Source organism: Cydia fagiglandana, chromosome 5 (assembly GCF_963556715.1).
Source record: "Cydia fagiglandana chromosome 5, ilCydFagi1.1, whole genome shotgun sequence".
Taxonomy (NCBI): domain Eukaryota; kingdom Metazoa; phylum Arthropoda; class Insecta; order Lepidoptera; family Tortricidae; genus Cydia; species Cydia fagiglandana.
Window position 1 is genome coordinate 14116331 of NC_085936.1, and position 16542 is coordinate 14132872.

Genomic DNA, 16542 nt, shown 5'->3' on the forward strand with positions numbered 1-16542 from the left:
TAAACCTTGATCATTGATAATACGGTCTAATTTAGGTACAAAGCGCGCTTAATTGAGATACGAGTTTGCGTATGTGGAAACTGGCCGCGTAGCCAAGATGCCAATCGCTAACGCTCCGTAGCGATCGAAACGCAACTGTCACTGTCACACCAATGTGGAAGAGTGATAGAGATACATAATGCTTTTCGTTGTCGAAGCGATAGCGATTGTAACCTTGGCTAGGCGGCCTGGTATCAATTAAATCATTTCACGCGGCAGTTTGTTAGAAACGGGTTTCAACCAGGTGGATCTAATATTGATATTGACATAATACGGTTTTTATAATTTGTTTGAGTTGGCTGCGGTAAATATTTATAATATATGTACCTACAAAGTGCAGTAGCCGAATGGTTTAGGCCCGCGCGGAACGACTGACAATCCTGCGCTGCCGCCTTAAGAAAAAAAACCATAACTAACAAAAAGTAAGTTTCGAGAAAAAGCCAAAAAACTTTGCACTCCTGTTCAAATAGGTTAAATTCAAAGTACAAAGTTAAACTTTTGTTAATGAATAAAGTAATTGTGTAGAATTTTTATGCGTTGTAAATTATTCGATTATCTATTTATTTAAATAAGTTATTTAGAAAAAATAGTTACTGCCTCGTGATATAAATAAAATAAATATATCTTTTCTAACATTAAATGACATAAGTGTGTACTTATGGTTTTTGTGTTAGTTTTGCATTACGATGTCTAAGAAATAAAAACACAAGTACACAGTTGTGCTTATGTTACTGACCGATCTCGAAGCTGAAAAAGCACAATTGGTTACTTAATGTTTTGTTTGCTTAGTTAACGTTATCAAATTATGATTTATCTCGTTAAAGGTGTTCTTAAAAATACGATGAAGATTCAGAATTATTTATTTAAAGAAAACAAATGAGATATCTTTAGAGATATTTGATTAATAATGTACTAATATAAAACTAAAAAAATGCACAATTAGATTGCACTACCTAAGTACAAATGCTATTAGGGACCTTTAAAATGTCATAATGTAATACAAAACTGAAATGAGGTACAAGTAGATTGTACTAAGTACTAGTCCTTAATTTATTGAGATGCTGCTGATGTTTGTGGCTAGATTTACATTATTTTCTTGAATGTCACATCTGGCCATAAGAAGCAATGACTGCCGCATCGTTAGTAATCTGATAACCAAAACAAAAAAAACGCACCCACAGCCAAGAAGCAAGCACAAACAGCCTTTGCATTCTAGAATAAAATATGGTTAGAATTAGAATGTTAGATACAGCTCAAACACTCAGAAAATTATTAATATTATTCCATTATAACAAAACTTGCAATCATAAAAATAACAACAAAGCGATACTCATGAAACAAACATAATGAAAAATAAATAGTGGGGAAATGCCTGTTTCATGAACAAGCATGACATTGGGCGGTATATCCCATACTAAAATTAAGCCATGTGCCAATGTGAGACTGTAAGTGTTATTTTGCAACATACATAAAGCTCGGTGGTGCCGGAGTTTTAAGCCATTGTGTTAATTGTGTACCTTAAATTCGTGGTTCGGGTTATAATATTATGTTTTACTCTCAATAGACAAGTTACTTAACACCAATATACGAGTAAATAAAGAGATAATGTTAATTCCAGATACGCATAGGTATAAATTTGAATACGCGCGCCATGCCTTAACGTAGGTACCTAGTAGAATGACCGCGACAAATATACCTAAAGTTATTCAAAAATATAGGCAAAATCTGGAATACGCGACGAGATGAGAAACGTAACATGAATATAAGTATACTTACAAATAATTTTTGACACTTATTACAATCACGTATACACATTAACACTTCTAATATTTTTTGAAGTAGGCACAGGAGTAATTAACACGTGCGTCGTACGCGCAACCTCTTCCGAAGGAAAGTAACCAGGAGTGAACCGGCCAAAATCTGTCCTTATAGGGGACCGGAGGGGGACTACCTACTAGCCTAATAAAGCGTAACTGACCACAATGTTTAATAAATAAAGCACAAGTTTACTTTTTTTGCAACCGACACTAAGCAGAAAAAGCTTAAGGAAGAGTCATACGAGATAGAAAAAAAATAACGTGCAACTTATGTTTTTTCAGATTCCCAGAGTTATGACTAATAATTATTTTATACTAACAAGAATGAACACTTCTGTCAACTTATGGGTTTTTTAAATAGAAATTTTAAAGAAAACCAATATTATGGTTTTTGTTCTTGTGAAATAATTGTTGGGCTCAAATTCAAGACAAAGTAAAAAAACACAAGTCGTCAATTTAGTACTTTTCTGTCTATGAATATATACTTATGCTTTTTCTTTCTCAAAAAGGCAGTAACTTTACCAAAATGGTGTGTAGTTATGCTTGTCTAAATCGTGACCTGTTAGAGATAAAGAAATAACTGCTAGATAGAAAAATCACATTTTTCTTCCTGATTTCGAGGGTGTCAATAACTCAATTTCGCAAAAATTGTCACTTATCGTTTTTCTTCTTAAGGCGGCAGTGCGGTCATTGAAAAGCGGTCGTCCGGTAGAGGATAAGCTGCCATATTCGAACTTCAAGATATTCACAAGAGACGACACGTACTAGATCCATTCTAGATACGTTATAGTTTAGATATCAACTAGTTCTCTTTTGCAGCGCAATTCGGGCAACCAATTGTCACTTTTACGTTAGATAGCGTAAGATATCTTATTAGATGTGAATTGGATCTCGAAGTCATATCCTGTGGAAATCGTTCAAGAGTATCTCCAGAATCGCGCAACTGTCAAATTTGACAGGTTAGATATTAAACATATCGTTATCGTATCTTGGTGATGTCTACAAGATATCTAATAGACGTCTATTTAAAAATCCGAATCGGGTCCAAGATCATGAAGACGCATCGTGGAGAAATGTAGTCAAACAGTCTTTCCTAGGAATTTAAGGATGGTAGAGATAGGTAAGATAAAAAGTTGTATACTTAGTAAAAATTAATTGCACTGTGAGCAATACAAAGCGATATTTACAAGAATAAAGTGCATTTTATGATATTTTGCAACGTTTAATTCAAATTCAAGGGCAACCTTGGTCGCTTGATCCATGACGATTATAATTTGCCCTCTGAACTTGTAATAACTGGGCTGTTATTCCCAACGCTTAATTGTTTACGTAGGTACCTACGTAATGTGACGACACTGCTAATTAACTTAAGGCCACTGCATACGTGAATGGAAGATAATCTTTATTAAGTTAGGTACTTTTGCTGTTCGATATAACTTTCCCTAAAGCCTCCTCCACACTCGTGCGCGAATCGCGGCGCGAAGCCGCATAGTCTGGAGGGAGCTTAACTTCAGAGACCTGTCAGTGTCCCGGCTTAGTTACCTAACCATTTCAAGATCATATTTCATGCGTATTCATTATCTGACTAAATATTATATAGCTTTAGGTGACTTTCGGATGTCAACTGAAGGTGCATTACTGTTGCGGCGTCGTTGCGGCGTCTTTGGTACCGCCAGTTAGACCAAGAAACGTCTGCAGCGATTTTGATAGCCCACGCAGTGCAAGTGTTATTTGCACGTCATGATTTCATAGAAGTTTGACGTTTAAAGTGACGCAATGCGTGGGCTATGGTGGGCTATCATAACCGCAGGAGACTTTTCTCACTCTGACTCTATCTATTACTTTTTGAATGATGGAATGAAATTCATAATCGCATCAAGGAATGTGACAGAAAGGCAGGTACATAACAGCGGCAGCAACCACGACGTCACAACAGTAATGCAAATGAAGTTCACACCCGAGCGCCACCTTTTGTCTTGTTTTGTATAAATGATGTGTCTTGTCATAAACAATTTTGGAGAAACTTTTGTTAGACTTATATCGACCAGCCGGCGTATTATGGATAGCTTTATCCATCTTTATCCACGTGATAAAATAACTGCCATTTTCTAACACCGTGGGAGAGAAAGTGACGGACACCGTTTTATCACGCTGTCACGTAGACAAGAACGACCATATGCGTCGAAATATCGTGTGTTCGAAAACAATACAAAAGGTAAATCACGGGTCATATTTCGGCCGATATAAGTCTAGTGAAACTAACCGTGAATCATTCAAAACTGAAATTTTTGTTTATGCATTATTAGATTTATTAGGTATTTCACTTTTATTTATTAATGTTTATCATCATACAGTCTACGGGCCGATACAGACGGACTGCAACCCGACTGCAATTTGTATGGGAACTGCATGCCGACTGCCGGCGACTTTGCAGTTGGCGTGCAGTTCCCATACAAGTCGCAAACGGGTTGCAAGTTGCAATCCGTCTGTATCGGCTCTTAGCTCGGTGTGCCCTTTTTGTTTTGCAGATATTGCAAGTTTCTTCACTATGCTTTCTTTCACGGAAAAGCTATTAGGTAAGTAAGTAGGTAGATAATAAATAAAGAAATCAGTACATATCTTCAGAAATGTTATTGATACGTAGTTACCAACCAGTTCATGCCCTTCCTGACTGACAAAAACGTTCGTAGTTGTTAACGAGTCAATATGTTTTCGTTAACCTGTCGCCGGGTTTTCCCAGTACCGGTGGTTAAGATTGACCTTCGTAAGCGATTTAAACTCGTGAGTACAAAATAGTTATGTCACAGTAAGTACCTATTCGTTGTCTGATATATTGCTTCATCTGACATTCGGTTAATGACAATGTCAACTGACGAATTAAGATGCAATTAAGACCTGTCGAGTGGCAATGACGCTAGCGCGGAGTTTTATGAACAATGATAATTATTTTTACTCTATTTCAAGTTTATTATTATTTTAGAGATCTTTTTAACCGGCTTCAAAAAAAGGTACATAGTTTACAGTTTGGCCCGTATGTTTCTCCATCTCGCATTTGGCTGAACCAATTTTGATGCGGTTTTTAAAAAAGTGTCTGTTACGTTCCGTAGAAGTTTAGTATATGTAAATAGATGGTTAGAAAAAAAAAAACAAATGGAATTGGTAGGTGGCGCTATTATCGGTATATCGTCAAATTTGATTTGCTGAAACCGATTTGGATAGAATTTTGTGCGTATAAATATTTCAATGGGTTCCTGGATCGTTTGAAATTTAATTAAAAGGAAGGTCAAGTAATATTTTTTTATTTCTATACGTAAAAAAGTAAATTTTCATAACGAACGCGACACAAAAGCAATTTTACGATAGGACAAAAAATATGGGATTGCGCCCAGCAATCTTGATGTGCCGACGGCTGACATAACATCCTCATCGTATGATTGGGGTCTGACGCGTCCATATTGGATGTTTCAGCGATATTGTTGCCACCCCTTCCCAAGCACACCTCTGTTGCTCCATAAAGCGGTATGAAAGTGACCTCCGATCACTCACACGTGTATTGAACACGGAGGTCACATTAAATTGGTTAGTTAAAATCGATGTTTTGTTATTCATGGAAATAACAGCCAGGTTCATTTTGGAGGGCCGTCGAGCGATGATAATTATAATCCTCGATTTAGGACTATCTATATATTTAGACTATGAACTATGGTCCCTGCCACATGGGCATAAAAGGCTTTAAATGATACTTTTTCTCTCTATCTAAGAATCTAGGGTTCGTAATGATTTGGCGAGGTTGCGGAAGAGTTACTTCGGCGTTCCCGTGGCCTCGCCGTATAGCAGTGAGTTGGCAAAGAGGGGGTTAGTAGGTAAACCTTGGGTCTCATTAGTCTGTATGGGAGTCCCACACAAACAACTCAGACTTATCTCCGCGCCATGGGTGGCTTGCGTAATGCATTCCCCCTCTATAAAAAAAGGGTTCGCAATGAGGAGGACTAAATATAGTTGTATCGGTGGGAACTTAACAATTTCTACCAAAAGCTTAGTTTAACTTAAGTTGTACTCATAGCTTGTTTATGGTACCTGCGCCAAAGAAGGTTCGGTTTTTAAGCTTGCCTACTTTCATACTTTTATAAGTGTGAATAGGTTCAAATTTTGCGCCCATCCATGTTCGCTAAGACAAACTGCAAGTTCATATTAAACAAGAAAAATAGAAAATAACGACAGGCCGTCTTTGGTGCAGGTACATAGAGTCAAATAATTTAATTTCCATCCTATTTCGTACATTGTCACAGTGACAATCAATATGAAAGTCGCTACGGTCCTCATAGTATTAAATTGTTACTGTGACAAGGTACGAAATGGTACTGAAATTACATTCCTTGACTGTACCTTAAACAAGCTTCTTATATGTGCAAGGTGCAAGTAACTTAAGGTGACAGTCCATTTCCAACGACAGCAGCACTATAATTCATTTTACTATGGAAATTGACAATAACACCGACGCGCAGTGGCGTAGCTAGGGCGTAGCTATTTTACAATTTTGATTGAATTTTAGGGTGACACCCACAATTTCCGCACCGGGTGCCACCCATGCTAGCTACGCCACTGCCGACGCGTTCGTACTAGTAGCACAGATTATATAATAGTAGGGATGTACCGACTAGTCGCCGACTAGTCGGGAAAGCCGACTATCCGGCCTCATTTGTAGTCGGCGATTAGTCGGCGACTAGTCGGCAAAAATGGCCGATTAGTCGGCTTTTTATAAGTGACAGAAAAACAGGGCAAAAAGAAATAAACTGTACATATTTTCATAAGCTTTATACCTATTCTACCAAAATTTTTATGTAGGGTGCTCACGAAAACTTTTGTGCGAAATTATTGACCTTGTGGTCGCTTTTTTATGTCCGATTGTCCGGTCGCCGTGTGAAATATAACCGTAGGATTTTTTTATTAAATTTTTTAGCGTTACTATTACGATTGTTTTTAGGGTTCCGTACCTTTGGGTAAAACGTGATCTTATTACTAAGACCTCCGTCCGTCCGTCTGTCACCAGGCTCTATCTCACGAACCGTGATAGCTAGACAGTTGAAATTTTCACAGATGATGTATTTCTGTTGCCGCTATAACAACAAATACTAAAAAGTACGGAACCCTCGGTGGGCGAGTCCGACTCGCACTTGTCCGGTTTTTTTAGTGCATTTGAACCGAACTTAGACCAAACTAATGATTTGGCCGACTAGCCGACTAGTCGGCCGACTAATCGGCCGTCCGCGCGCCGATTAGTCGGCTAGTCGGCTAGTCGGCCAAATCAATAGTCGGTACATCACTATATAATAGTTCTTACGAACAGATACTTATCTCTCAAACAAAACGCAAATACCTACCGTTTTGATACCTACACAAAAATACAATGGAGTGACCTTCAACGCGCCGCTCCCCGCACCGCGCGCACCGGCACAACGCTAGGGTTGCTGACGCTTAGAAATGATAAATAAATACCTACTTAAAGAGCGGTGGGAAATAAAAGGAAAGCTAAATCTTAAATTATACCTAATATTCCGATTATGCGTTAGTGTTTGCGAAATAGTCATTTTAAAAGGTCATATGTCCCTGCAGTAACCGCAGTGTTTACGCCGTTTTATAAACCGCGCAATAATCCCAGCAAGAATTAGTTTTATAACTTCGTGTAATTTAAAACCAGATAGAGATTAATGTTACACAATAAAGAAAAATAATAGAAACCCCATAAATACAGGTATTATAAGTTAACCAGAGCAAAAATGAGTAGGCACTTTCCGGTGTAAAGTTAACTTACTGTCGTTAAAAGTCGTTAAGTGTCGTATTTACCAAAATAAATTAAAAATTTGCTACCTATTTCAAATAGACAGATATCTAATATAAAACTATACATTTGTCATACATAATAAACATTACATGTTTAGTTAAAGAAATTAAATAGTAGGTAGATATACCTACTACGTAGCTTGTAACTATCGTAAAAATTGACAGTGCGGCGCGCGGTGACGTGCGTACGTGAGCACGTGTGGCAACCAACTGGCTTGCTTTTCTACCGTGAACGGGAGCAGATTCGTAGGTATAAATCCGAGCTCGCGCGGAGAGTTCCATAGGCCTGCTAGTAGTGTAGCTGCGTTCAGAAATGGAATGTTACCCTTAAACAACCTTATATATAGAACGGCACACCGCACAAATAAGAACGTTCGCGCTACAGTGGTGTATACTAAAGTTAAAAGGTTATTGCACAGTATAATGTCAAGTGCAGAGTTCAAAGTCTATACCGCGGCTCTCTGGTTGAACTGCGGCGTTGTGGCTATTTATGTATATTTCAACTTATTTATTAGGTAGGGTATCAAACAATATATGTACAGCGGAATCTAGATATTTGTAGGTATTAATTTTATTACACGAATTTCAAAAACTCCGTTCTCTGAGTTTACTGTAGGTTAAGTATTTATTACTTCCGACCTTAAAGGCTTCGTGGTGGTCTCGAGGAGGAGGCGAGGGGAATTATTACACATAAATCATCATATCATAACAATATTTTTTTTAACTATACATGAACTTACACAAATGAGAAAAAATATACTTCCCAGGACATTGATATGTAATAATTAAATATAAGAGGGACAATAGTCGATTAAAACGGTGTACCTACTTGTAAACTTGTTTTGATAAGGATGCCAAGTTATCAAGGCTAATTTTAGTCTCTAAGGCGGTGGCGGTACATATAGGGTTATCTAGTTTCTTGATTTATTGCTATAGTCAAGGTTAAACAAATAAATAGGCGGCAATGCACGCATGTATCAAGTTTACTAACATTAATGATAAAATAATCTAGTTAATTTAGTGCTTTAACCAATTTTCTTAAAATAGTCGAGTAAAACCGATTACATTATGTCTCGGTAATATTATCGGATATTAACTTTGTTTTGAACTTTTAAATAGGTTTTAAAGTTCAAAACTAAAATACAATTTGAAATATTTGACAGGGGAAAATCTCAATAACTATTCTAAATTTTTTAAACCCCTGTCGTTAACTCATATTTAATTTTATAGCCGTACCAGTCCCTCCGGTCAGTGTATATTTAGTTCAAATTGTGTGTAATTTATTCGTCTATTAACAACTGTGTTTCTAATATTACTTATTTACGACTGAACAACAACAGTATAAGTCGACGAAATACATATATTCGCCATATAAGTTGCTTGAGACATCGGTGAAAATAGGTAACTAATAGATATACGTAAATATGAAATTACTATTATAAACGTAAAAGTTTGTTTTATGTTTATTACCTACTATTTGTTGGTTAATAGAGGTAGACAGGGCTGAAGTTGGTAGGGGTGTTATGACAGGGGTGATGGGAGGATCAATTTTATGACTTTAACGCCGTTGAAGCCGCGGGCAACAACTCGTTGGTAAACACATAATACAATCTGTGCAGAGGAAAATATTATGTTTGCAACCTATTATTAGATGAATACATCCGTAGTCGTTACAAAGGTAAACAAATAAATTACGTTGTACGAGTACACTTTGTTTACAAGGCTTTACGCATGGTTACTGCACATGTCAACAAACTGATTACTTAATCATATTGCCTTTTATGTTGTACAGTGTATGCAGTCAGAAAACTGACATGGCCATAGTTGGAACACGGAATCTTGAAAAGGGGCCGGTTGCAAACCGTCACTTCAGAGTCCGCTGCAAACTCGGTTCTCCATATACATAATACAATATGTAGTTAATGCTCTCATTTTAAAACGACTAGCTAGATTGCTCTGAAATTGCTTACAATTGGCCAAGGAATATCCTGTAATAGTTTATGTAGCTTCAGATACCCATGGATAAAAAATACAGCGAATTTAAGTTTTTCGTACTAAACTTGTTTTTGATGTATTTAATTTGTTTTATAAGCTGGAGCTATATAAACTAAACAGGCATTAATTAACGTATTCTTATGGTTTGCATTCGACTATGACAGAGATACTTATTCTCTAATACTAACACCGCATCGTATTTACGCACCATACAGATATAATGCATAATTGTTTTCCATTGTATTTTCTCGGAAACGTTCGTCTTTGTTCACTGAAATAGCAAGAGACGTTCGTACGTTTCCATGAAAAAATAATGGAAAATAATTAAAATTATGCACCACTTCTGTAGTCATTAATTCATTATTCATCGTATTCGTAAAAGCCTGCATAGTGTTATGCTAACACACAGTTATTTAACTCGCAGCTTTGTGTGCTGTGACTGCTGTGTTAAATAGTAATTAAGTAATTTGTATCTCATTTGTTACCTCTGTGTAGAATTCTCATTTCGAATTAAACTGCGGTATTGTTGTATTTTACTCATTATCTTTTGCTAAATGAAGTTAGATTTGTGTAGCACTTGAAGCTTTCACAGAACCTACAGGACTTTGATCCACATATACCTAAGTGTTATTTTTTAAGTGTTATGCAGGCTTATTCGTCTTAAACGCGTCATCTCTTTGATTAACTATTAGTTGCACCCTTATTAATTTATTCTTATTGAAACTATAAAATATTCAACGTCTGACATTAATTCGAAGCACTCGTACGTGCCGTATGATAGGTAGGTATGTCAAAGTTTATCGATACGACTTTTATTTGCTCTAGCACTATTTAATGCCAACGTCAACTATCTTTGTTGAAAAGTCTAAATTGGCCCCATCTGACTGGGCTATGCTGATTAGCTGATAAAGTAAATGCTCAATCTAAAGTAGCGTGATCTTCAAAATTATCTGAACACGCTATAATTTTTACAGAAATAAAGATGTGTTCAGGCTATTTTAACTCTTTTCTGCCATTTAAAAAGAGTGATATCACATCACATATACGTAATCTATGTTTTTTCAAATTAACCCTGCGTGAGTAGAGTTAAAAGATAAGTCTGCAACGATTTTGGTAGCACATGCAGTACGAAGAGCAATTTAATAAAAGTTCGACGTTTAAAATGACAGTTACACTGCGTTAAGGTGACAGTCCATTTCCAACGACAGCTCCATTACTGTTCATTTTAGGTACTATGGAAATTGACAATGACAGCGACGCGTTCAGTACCGGTAGTGCAGCTGCGGTTAGAAATGGAATGTTACCATTATGCGTGTGCTATCAAAATCGTTGCAGATTTTTACCTTGGCCTAACTCTATCTTTGTTCACTGGGTGTAAATACTTGGTGCTCATTTTCAATTTTCGAATGATCCATTAAAAAAAACGAATAGGTAAGGGTTGCTTAGTAACAGCTACTTCTGTAAACTGTAATTTATTTAACTTTGGCCCATTTTACCATAAGTCCTCGAAAGGTACCTATAAAGCCTTTATTATGATAATTATGTTGTTAAGACGGCGGGCCCTCGTGCCCCATTATTGTTAGGTCAGGTGGACCTCTATTCCGGAAAAGCATGAGTTCAAATTGCTCGCGGCTGTAGATATTTATGTTTCCCCTGAGAAGCTAAAGCTAGCTAGGTATAATGTTTACACATTAACGTTTCTAACTATACAGCAAGACGTATACAAGTTTTCATTATGTTATTTCCCAATAAATGGTGGATATTTATACCGTTACCTATCGACATTTGTTTTCAGAACTTGATTAATAAATAACTAACAATTATTAAAAACAAAACATAATAAAATTCCAAAAACAAACTCTATAAGTCAAAATTAGATTTACCCACGACATAAGGGTTGCTGAAGTTAATTACCTATAGTTAAACATGCACCGGTTGAAAATATGTCTGCAAATCGATAGGTAAGTATGTAATATTGTTTTATATTCCTACCAGTTAGTATGGTTTAAAACTTCCGAATCTTTTTTTAAGAGCTCATCCTACAATTTGGTAATCTTAAAAAAACTAACTATAAGCAAAAATAAAACACTTAAATTAAATATATTCCCAAAAATTAAGCTACTTTCTACTCTAAGACACCTACCTACCTATCTAAGTCAGCTTCTACTTTTTGCCCAACCGCCTGTGTTAAGTCAGTGATAGTTAAGATAATCGATAAAACTGTGACAGGATAAAATAAAGTTTAAAGTAAAAACAAAAAAGTCAGTTAATCATTTTTATTGCAATAAACCCACATGTGGTGGTGACCGTTACTCGCCGGCAGCCGGTTCCTTGCTTTGACGTCAACCAACAGGTTCCATCTTTCTGTAGACAAGAGAAAAAAAAATTAGCATCAAGAATTTTATCACACATTATAGAGATGACGTCTGGTTTTCATTAGCTGGTCGATTAATGTCAAAGAAAAAAGTTGTTATGACTTTTGTGTTTGAATGTCCGGTTGTCATATTTAATTGTTATAAGTACTTATTAATATAGGGTAAATCAATTACTGGCTACAGGTTAATGACTGGCCACCTTATACTAACTATGAATTCATTTCTATATAACAGAATTCATTTTAGTATAAGGTTTAGACAACCGGGCCTTCAAACATATAAAAGTTATACGTAACAACTTTTTTCTTTGACATTAAACGAAATCGAAAGTTTTAAGTCAGAATATTATTATTTTTGAAATCAATTATGTGAGTTTTACATCTAAAATTAATAAACAAACTTCTGGGAATATATCTAGATACTTTTGTAATTAGGGAGTTAATTCAAGTGCTTTAAGACCAAGGTTAATATTTAATTAGTGTTTTGAACTTTTATGAAATTCAAAGACTCTAAGTCAAAAAGAGGACATTAAGGGGCATATAAGAAATAACTGAAAACTTGAAACCAACCTGTTCATCATAACAGCATCTCCAAAATTATTCACTGGTAGGTATCAATTGTCACGGACTCCTTCATCTCTGCCTGGTAAAACGGGGCATGAACTCCGAGCTGGAGGACGATGCCACCGAGGACGTGCTGCCAGATACATTCCCTCCGATCTTAGCTAGATCCTTCTTCTTGCGGAAGCTCAGCCTGGCCTCCTTCCCGATGAAGCGGTCCAGGACCTGCCTCAGCGCTGAATGCTTCCTCTCGAATGGATTGGTAAACATGGTCACTGCACTTCCAAAGCACTTCACAGTCACAGTAGCGCGTTCGACGAGTGTCAATGCGGTTCTGAAGTGGGCGCGGCGCGCGCGGCTTATATAAGAACAGGCCGCTTGCGTATGAGCGCGGGTCATAACCTAATGCGATCATATTGTGATCGATTCTAACGATCTGTCGATCACAAATGAAAACAATAATTAGTAAATGCTTTTGTTTATGACGAAGGGTTTTTTTTTAACAGTTTCTTACGGATGCGGATTTTCATGCGTAGGTAAATATTTTGGTGACAGATATAAGCTACAAATGCGCTATATCGCGGAAACAATTAAGCTATAGGTATACAATTGTACAATACAATTTTTTACCAGGTGCATCAATAGGTAGGCCCTACTACGAACAACATTTTAAACTAAGGAACGTTTTTTTCTGTTATTTTCTGAATATTATAAGTTAAGTTAATTTACATAAAATTGTCCAATTAAAAAATCCAATATAATATTTTTGTTCGGACCCCAATCCAAGATACTTAATTATTTTTTGGACGCTGTAATGTGACCCATTCGGCCCTGATAAGTAGGTACATAGCTGATTTTCTGGTTTGAAAGATGTCGTGAGATTATCATCACATCGTCAGTCATGTTGTTGATAAAATTGCTTAGTTAATGATTGTTGATCAACCGACAATAATAAATACAAGGAATAAATGGACGACGCGACTTCTTGTTCTCGTATTTGCAACAAAGTTGAAAAGTATTTAAATCTGGAGTTGACTCCCATGAATACTCTTCAAATAATCTTTGGTCAGTAAATATTAAATGTTTTTTAATTTCTCATAGCTGACTAGTTTGTTTTATAAGTAGATATCTATCTAAATATTTACGACATTCATATAGATACCTTGTTACGATATAAGATAGTTTTTAACACTAAAGGCTTATCATTACTATTTACGTATGTGATACCTAATAGGTACTTATACCGGGTGTGGCCTGTAATATGAGCAAAAAATTAAACCGTAGGCTGTACTCCTCATACTGACCAACATTTGTTCAGCGACTTTAAAAAATAACTAGTGTTTTGATTTTTAATCCACTTTAAAGTTTATTCTAAGACGCAATGTATTGCGAATTTTGTTATGTTTAAGGCGTAACAAGCAACGTCAATCACAAAGATATGGCGTGGCGATGGCGTCCATTGAAGATAATATTTATTTTGTATGTAAAATAGGGAATCTAAATACTTCATAATTTTTAAAAGGTGTTGAACTAAAGTGTCACCGCGTGAGGAGTACATGCAATCTATGTTTTAATTATTTGCTCATGTTACAGGCCACACCCGTTATAGGCACGTAATGTACTGCGAGATAATAAGCAAAAATCGAATGATTTCTTTCATTTCAGGCAATGAAAATAGTATTTTCTTTTTACTTTTATTATTAAACACGTATTTAAAAAAAAGTACCTACTATTTAAACTCTTGTCAGATTGAGTTAGGATACGTAGGCTGTGGTAGTTTCTAGGGAAAACCATCAGCAAGTTAAGGCTATATCTAGATGACTCATTGGTCAACAACAGTAACATCGCAGTAAGTTATACGTGTAAATAGTCGTCACACTTAAGAGTAACCTGTAACGAGGGAAAAGGGATTTACGTCAGTCGCGCGCGTCACGATGAGCCGGTTTTTAGGTTAGTTACTCCCTCTGTGGTCAGAAAACCCGGTAAGTGTAACGTAGGTACGATACGCTACGTGACCGGACCTGCCACGTAGATAATCGTACCACGATCACGCACTTTTGTCTAAGAGCCTGAAACTTTGTTGGCAAAAACCTTTTTCGCTGCGAGGGAAAGATGTAAAATTTTTCTCACGCGCTTGTAATAAAGAAAGCCTGAAATATTTTACTTTACCGGTCTCGTTATGCAACGTCTCATATTTACAGAAATAGACTTTACTGAAAGTAGATAACGGGAGTATCACGTATTTTTGTGTGATCCTGATAAACATGATTCAATCCCGACTTCTGGCCGAAGGGTGTTTCGGAGGTTCCGGGGCAAACTACCGCCCCGACACAAGACCAGACGATTCAACGGAACCACGCCGTATTTTCGCGTAAATAGTTTTTTAAGTTTATAAAAATGCATATATATGTTAGTCTGTACGGTATTTATAATACGGGCCATATTACCTCATTTAAAATGCCAAATATAAATAAATGAAATTATTCAGACTATTTGTACAAACACACCCAAATAATGACACTACAATTTCATGTAATAGTACTAATATCTAGTTTAATGTAAGCATTTCAATTAAATATTATAGCACGACGTATGACGTGGCGTGTAATAAAATGAACGTAGGTATACTATTACTTAGACGTGTAACATTTCTATGAAATATAGTGTGCACTTTGAAATCTATCCCAGCAGTCATGAAACTCCTTGACATTTTATCACTAGATCCATTATCTCCACCCCAAAATAGAAGTTTTGTCTCTCGTATGTTGACTTGTGATAACCCTTTAATCTATTTTGTCATTTGTTCTGTACACGCACTATAATAATATGTGTTTTATGTATAATAATATATGTGTTGTTTTAACTAGTTCAGATCCCTACAGGAGCTTTTCACTAAAGCCCTGACTGGGATTTAAGTACTACAGCTTTTAGGCGATAAATAACAATTACTTATTGTTGTTGGTGGAAAAGTCCGTAAATGCGTAAATGTTTTATTTTTTAAGTAAGTACGCAAATACATCTGACGCGCCTATTGACTTGAAACTGAATCTCATTAACTTGCTTGTGCAATGATAGTATTTACCCATTTTGCTTGAAACCATAATAATTATCAGATGAAATATAAATTGTATTAGAAACTATAAGGTCTATAATCTATACCTAATAACAGCAATATTACGAAAAAGAGTAGATTAGAGAGAATAACTCAGAGAAGTAAATGGGTTATTCGCGGACGGTCTAGAACGCAAAATGACTACAGTAACATTTTGCCTATATCGCTCTTAGTCTACATGGCGAACGGTCCAGAACGCAAAATGCCTACATCATTTTCCGTCGTTTTATCTTTATGTTAGCGATGTCGACGGAGCCCCGCTACCGCGGGGCTCCTATTCTGTGCGCGGTTTGACCTTCGGCCATTTGAAGATAACTAACGAACCTAACCTACCTGTGTGATATAAAGAAGTGGTCATTTTGTTCGCGATGTAGACTAAAAGCGATATAGGCAAAATATTACACTTCTCATTTTGCGTTCTAGACCGTCCGCGAGTTAGATTACAGTTGCAGTTGTCATCAAATAAATCACTTATTTTGGTGACGACTGTTTTTACTTTTCAATTATGATCATAAACAATGGCCCGATTGTCATCATAATGATGCTTGAAAAAATACGCTTTACGTTTTTGCACAATAAGTAACGATATTTTGCAAGTTGTTATTCAAATAATTGCCTTTGTCTACATAGAAACTGAAAATTTAACTAATCAGAATGAGGCAAAAAACGCAGCAGAAAATAGTCATTCGCCGACACGTTTACATTAGGATTTTTTTGTTTTTATTATCTCTTTCAAGATAAAAGGTTTCTTTTCTTATTTGTTTTGTAGGGTTTTTTTTTGTCTTTTAGATACCGAAATGCAT

At 36.2% G+C, this 16542-nt stretch overlaps 1 long non-coding RNA gene across 1 annotated transcript; it reads right to left on the reverse strand.

Annotated features, from left to right (window-relative positions):
• Positions 1–11953: 11953 nt before the first annotated feature.
• Positions 11954–13057, reverse strand: LOC134664831 (uncharacterized). Its single transcript, XR_010098298.1, has 2 exons — positions 12637–13057; positions 11954–12056 (listed from the first exon to the last, which is right to left on the reverse strand). It is a non-coding gene; the product is annotated as an uncharacterized LOC134664831 (long non-coding RNA).
• Positions 13058–16542: the final 3485 nt, after the last annotated feature.